The 6,725-nt window shown below is 35.5% G+C and overlaps 1 long non-coding RNA gene and 1 pseudogene across 1 annotated transcript; one reads left to right on the forward strand and one right to left on the reverse strand.

The window, feature by feature from the left end:
- Positions 1 to 1,262: 1,262 nt before the first annotated feature.
- Positions 1,263 to 2,318, reverse strand: LOC118499485. Its single transcript, XR_004901983.1, has 2 exons — positions 2,170 to 2,318; positions 1,263 to 1,508 (listed from the first exon to the last, which is right to left on the reverse strand). It is a non-coding gene; the product is annotated as an uncharacterized LOC118499485 (long non-coding RNA).
- A 2,664-nt stretch (positions 2,319 to 4,982) lies between these two features.
- On the forward strand, positions 4,983 to 5,082 carry LOC114514000 (annotated as a pseudogene).
- The last annotated feature ends 1,643 nt before the right edge of the window (positions 5,083 to 6,725 follow it).

Below are 6,725 nucleotides of genomic sequence, written 5' to 3' on the forward strand. Positions count from 1 at the left end.
GAGTCTTCAGAGGGTATTGCATTAACCACAGGTCAAATTAGTCCTAGACTAAAAGCTGTTCTGGATCTGCCTAACAAAACGTAAAGCCCAGTCTCAAAAAAAAAAAAAAAAAAAGCAAAACAAACAAACAAAAAAAACAACAAACCTGATTCCTAACAAAGTAATTGTGTAGCAGAATAAAAATCCAACACTATTTTAAGAAATACCAAGAAATTCAGCACCCAAAAACTAAAATACAATATGCAGTACCCACTCGATATTCACCAAGCAGGAAAAAGGGGCACGTGTGCAAGAGATGATAGAATTAGCGAACATTAGTGTGATAAGGAAAGAAATGGAAGGCATTTTTCATTAGAACTTTTACAGATGAAAAAGTTAGTACTCAAAAAAAAAAATATATATATATATATCCTGGATATGAATAATAGCAGATTAGGCACTGTAAAAAGTAAAAAAAAAAAAAAGTGGATTTGAAGACATCCTGTAGAAACTATCAAAAATGAAACATACAGAGAAAATAAAGGCTGGAAAAGAAAAAGTATAAGTGACCTCTGAGATAATCTAAAATGATCTGATATGTGTATAATCAAATTCCAGAGGAAAGCCAAGAGAGAAAAAGAGAAATATTTGGGGAAAATGGCCAAAAATTACCCAAATTTGGTAAATTCTAATTTTTTTTAAATCACATCTTTGAGAAAATTGCTTTTTTCTGAAAACTGTACTTGAACAATGATTAAAATTAAAAAAAAGAAAATTGCATTTTCCAATGATTGACTCCGACAAATAGCCAAACATTTGACTTGGGCAAACAAATATTCCAAAATTCAAAGCTAGTACTGAGAAATTCAACTATTACCTATTTTACAAGGAAGGAAGAGAGGGAGGGAGGGAAGGAAATAAAAATAAATAACAGTCATAGAAGTACATTAAGTTGAAATTTCATGTGGTATTTTAGCTTTAATTCTGAATTTCCTTGTTCTCATCGATCGAAATCAGGCCCTAGTGATATTTAATGAGGCTACTTGTAATTCTCATAATAGGCAAACAGAAGGGAGGTTAAAATAATTCTGTTACTTCACAATGATGAAACAGATTGAATATTTCAATTATTCTACTTATTATAGTACACATAGAACAATGCTCTGTAATCTGCTTCGATATATATAGGCTCTTTAACCACACTATGGTGAGACTAATACAGTCAATTTGGTTGAGCTTCTCTCGCTGATTCAGTGTTGGAATAAAGTACTTCACAGATTAGCTTAGTCTGCAGCACTTAAAGGTCAGGATTTATTGTAATGTAAATCACAAAGCAATTTTATCTTGACAGAGATTACATACTGTTACAATATTTCTCGCTGAATCTAGTGATGCGTTTGCTTTTTCTTTGCAACTGCTGTGCAAATTGGACCGTAGCCCAGAAAAGAAAAAGAGATGGCAGGCTGCTTTGGCTTTTTAGAAACAGCTTAATTCTCTTCATTTTTCAAAGTTTCACAAGAAAAAAAACTCTGAAAATACACATAAAATCATGCATTAATACTTGTAAACTTTTACAGACACTGAGCTTGAATGCACACAGAATCTGTGAATGACCACCTTTCAATTATTTTGATGGGTTTTAGTAAAGAGTATAATTGCTAATGGCTGACCTCTAGTCATTATTCATCCCCAAGTGTCTTGATACATTATCTAAATTGTCTCCACTTTAAGTAAACAAATAAAAACAATAAGTAGCATTGATGTTTTTTGACAGAAGTCACAAACAAGAAGAAAATGAAATATAAACCAAGTAAAGTGAGGATTAGGAAATCCACTACTGTTGGTGTCTTTGTAGCAAGTATCAAGAGGCAGAAGGATAACATTTTCCCAGTTTTTGTTCCTTTGGCAACCGCACTTGAACTAGAAGAGATTAAGGCCAGATATTAGGAAGAGCTTTTTGATCCCAGGGAATTCAATGAGTTACTCAAAGAGCTTAGGAGTCTTTCTTCCTGAAATTCTCAAGACAAGACCAACTAAGTCTCATCTTAAGTTTCAAAGGATAAATATGAATAAAATATCCCCTCAAAGTTTAAACCAGCGTATGTATTAAATTTTGGCAAGTTTATTCAATTCTTCATGTATCATTTACACTAATAATGTACAAAAATGGTGGTGAGGCTCAGGACTTACCAGGAAATGTGTTCAAGGTTAATAATCTTCAGCGGCAATTATTCCATTTTTATTCCCCTCACCTGAGCCACAATTGGGTATTGATCTTTTCTCTAGCAATTCTTGCAAAGCATTTTTCCTGGAATGAAAGGTGATATATTATAACATTGTTCATTCAAATACGGAGTAGCTTATTCTTTCATTCTACTGGCTGTATCCTACCAAGCATGGCTTCCCAAGTACCAGTTATTCCAAGTCAACCTTCCTGTGTCTGTAATCCAACTGTACCATTGCTTTCTCTATGTCAATTCATAATTTGATCTAAATAAATTTATTTTAAAACAAATTTTATTTCTAAAATTATAATTTGACATTATCATTGTAAAAAATTAACATTTACTGTATACTACCTCACAATGGTCTCATGTGCTACCTGTTGCCAAGGTAACACGTTCTGGGAAATAGCACTGTGTTGGCCAAAAAAGTCTGTGTGGTGTTGTCATAAAATAAAAGACACATTTTTCATTTTCACCAATAACTATTAACTTGGATATTTTTAGTGTGTTGGCTATGTCATAAATGGTGAATGTTGATGGTTCTCAATGTCTGTGTTTGTGCACTAACAACTTCAACTGGTCTGCTTTAACCGTGGAGCATTGTCCAGCGAGAAATCTCCAGCACAAAACTTCACAAACCACTTTTACCCATTCAATCACTCACAGCACCTTCTTCATATACTACACAAATCTTTTTTGTGTGTCTCATTTGTGTTTTTACCTCTCTTGAAATAATAAAACATAATATGACAAATATGTTGTATATTTTCTTCCATCTTCAATATTAAAATGGCTACACAAAAATTCACCAATTTTGATTAAGTTTTTTTTAAATGCACACTGATATGACAGCTGTCACAACACAACACAACAAAATTGTTTCTGATGAAATTAAAGACAACTAAGTGTTACTAGAACCATCTTACAGAAAAAATGACAAAGTTTTTGGCCAACCAGATGTGAGCTGTATGCAGGGCTATGATATGGGCTCAACTTGTATGTGAGCAATACAATGATATCCTTATTCATAAAATGTAGGCATTCCCATCCACAGTAACACATACAAATTAACACAGGTACTCCCTATCTGAAAGTTTCCTCTGTGTAGATTGATCACACATCTTGTTTTGCTTGGACAGTCCCAGTTTGTATTTGTTGTCCTGGAGTTCCCTTTTTTGCTCTCAAAACAGATCTGGTTTGGATCATACCCAAAAGGGTAAAGCAAACCAAGGAAACTGGACAGTCAGAATGATTGTAATTGGCCTTACTGTCTGCTAGACAGCAGCTCAGGTCTCCCATACTTATTATCTTATTTAATCTTCACAACTCTGTGAGTTAGGTATTTTGTATGAATTACAAATGAGGAATTAGGCTCAGGGAGGTTTAATCACTGAGGGTTCACACAGCTATTACAAAATACAACTAGGACTCATATCAGGTCTCTGTTTTATAACAAGAGGTCTTTTCTAGGACACTGGGAGATGTGGGGGTCTTGGAAAGAAACCGTGAAGTGTGAAAGGCAGAACTATTTTGAGAAAAAAGCCACTCCCTTCCACAATGGATTTGGAGAGATTAGAGCAAGAATCAGACATATCTGCAATGTTGCCACATTCACTTTTCTTAAGAACCCGTTTTCCTTCAAAACTATAAGAACTGATTACATGCCAGGATTATATAATCAACAGGACTTGTAGGTTAAATGGGCTTTCGTGTTCTCCCTTGAAAATCTAACCAGTCTCTTAATTACAACTTACATTTTATAACTCAGTTTTCTTTTTTGATGCTGGAGAGAAAAAACTGAGATGGAAGAAAAGGAGGCACTCTGGTGTAGAGACATGAAGGAGAGGGGAGGACACGTAACAAAATAGTCAGCCTGCGTTTTCCTCGCGACCTTCCTTCCCTCCTGGCTCTACTGTGCGCTGCCAAACACATCTATCCTCCCAGCTTACGTGGGGGAGGGCCAAAAGCTTTACATTACACCACTGGTTCACACCCTGAGAAACGTCGTGTTGGCTGCAAAATACACTTTGAAGCAACTTTCTAAAAGGCACATCTATATTTACCAATGTGTTCCACATGATTAAACTGTGAAAGTTGTCTCCAGTTTGGCAATACCTTAGAGAGATGTGAGGTTTAGGGAGAAAATGCCTGTGAAGTGCCTTAAGTTCCCCAGAAGGAAAGCACGACATACATCCAAGGTGCTGTTGCACTCCTTGATGCTATATTGGTGCAACAGCAAGTGAAATAGCGTAAGTTATGATGTCACAATGTTGTCATGCAACATCATCCACAGTGAGAGCAAGAAAAACCTGTTTTTAAAATGCCTCTTTTCCCCGCCTCTTCAGCCTGTTAAAGCATATGGTATCCAAAACTAGTTCACAGTGAACTTCATTTCTGCCACTGCTGTAAATGAAGTTTCTTCTCAGGCAGATGTCAGTGCTAAAAGTTTGGTGCTCATAAATACCAAATTTACATAAAATCTATACAGCTTTTTTCAAAAATCTTTCTTGGTTGATGTAGGCTCATTGGCTGGGATACATAGTTTACTTACTTATTGCTGAAACCATAATACGTTTCCAGATCCAGGAACTTGAAAAACAATAATTATGACTGAGCCACAGTGACATTCCTTGAGGTCTCACTATCTGTAAATATCATGTACCAGGTTGAAAGAAAAAGAAAAAGTTAGAAAGTTAACTGAGATTTTTTGTGGACTGTTAATGTAGTCTGATGGTTCCACACTATTGGTCACCATATATGCAAAAAGCATCATTTGCTGTTCACTTCTGCAGCACATGTACTAAACTTGGAGGGGTACAGAGAGGATTAACATGGCCCCTGCACAAGAATGACATGCAAATTCATGTAGTATTTTTTTAAAGCCTCATTTGTAGGTGGAATAAGAAATTAATCTTATATGTAATTTACTCCCTAAAAACACCAAAACAGCCTTTTGATAAAGCAAACGTGAATTTATTGTTTACAGCAATGAGCGGTGTTACCTCTTGGACAAGAACCTTGGTGGTGTTTCAGAAGAGGAAAGGCAAAGACAGAATGTGTTTAAGGTTTGGGATATGGTTTAAGGTGTATTCATTTGGTATGAGAAAGGAGGCTTGACTGTGATTAGACAAATTTGTGATCTAATAGTTTAGGATTAGTAGACACAGAGAGAGGATGGCTTGAAAAATGGATTTCAATGCAGTTTTTGAAGAGTAAACGGATGTTTGATGCTGCTTTAATTTGAATAATCTAAAATTGATTTAAGTGGATTATCAGGAAATTTCTGAAATTAACAATAAAGTTATTAGCTACTTTATGTTTCTAAGCTAGAATTTTCTGAAACAGTTCAATCAAGTTGATGAAGACAGTGGGATAATAAAATCACCTTAATGAAACATCTGAATAGTAAAGTCAGGATACTGTAAACCATAAACTGCTGTGGGTGAAAATGGTGCCTCTCAACACAGACAGTTACTAGTGTTACTTGACTTCTGCTGGGAAGGCCCAGGCACCAAGAGCAGCCCCTTTTCTGAGAAAAGGACTCATTTTAAGCTACCAAAATAACCAAGGTTTCCTCTCTGATACCACCTCCCTTTACCTTGTTTCACTGCTGACCACATTCACAGTGATCACATTGAGACTGGTCCATTCTTTCTTTAAAAAGCTACGACCTTCTTTAAGATCACTGTTCATTCTTGGCCTCGGGAACAGGATCATTCCTTTCTTTTACATGACTTAACATATTACTATGTAAAAAGCAGAGTTGAACACTTTGAGAATAAACCTCAAGTTCTTTGGAAACACCTGTCACTGAGAGTGCATACATGAACTCTATATGTCAATCACATTAAACTGCTTGCACTTCCAGATTATATTTGGCCCTCTCTTCCCTCAATGGAAGGCCTTGTAAATGCAGTGCTGTGTCTATCTGGAAAGCTCGCCAATATTCCTTCCTTGTGCTTTACACTGATTAATTCCTATTCATGTTAAAGATCCACTCAGATAAAAAAATCACTTCCTCACCCTGACTGGTGTGATTTAGTTGGTCGGGCATCATTCTGCAAAGAGAGAGGTCTATTCATTGTATTGTAATTACCCATTTATTTGCTTACCTTATCTTCCTTATCAGTAGGCAGTTTGAGGACAGGTACCGTGTCTTAGCTTATTTTCTGGGAAATAAAGGTCACTCAAGATATTTTTTAATAGGTAGTGAGTGAATGGATAGATAAAATTTTATGATTGTGGCCAAACATAGAAAGTCATCAAATTCCCCCCCCCCAAAAAAATCATCTGATAGATGCTGAGAAATTGTCAAAGTGTTAATTCTAAATAGTACATTAAATTTTACAATAATTAAGTTAAAAATTGCACAATCCAGAAAAATAAAAATTTAAAAGTATAAAAATGCATTCTGTTGGTGACACTTTGGGTAAGGCAAGAACTTTTATTCATTGCTAGTACAAACATTCTGGAGGGGAACTTGTCAGTACCTAATAAACTACTACGTATGGATGTGAAAGT

This window comes from Phyllostomus discolor, chromosome 3 (assembly GCF_004126475.2).
Source record: "Phyllostomus discolor isolate MPI-MPIP mPhyDis1 chromosome 3, mPhyDis1.pri.v3, whole genome shotgun sequence".
NCBI lineage: Eukaryota > Metazoa > Chordata > Mammalia > Chiroptera > Phyllostomidae > Phyllostomus > Phyllostomus discolor.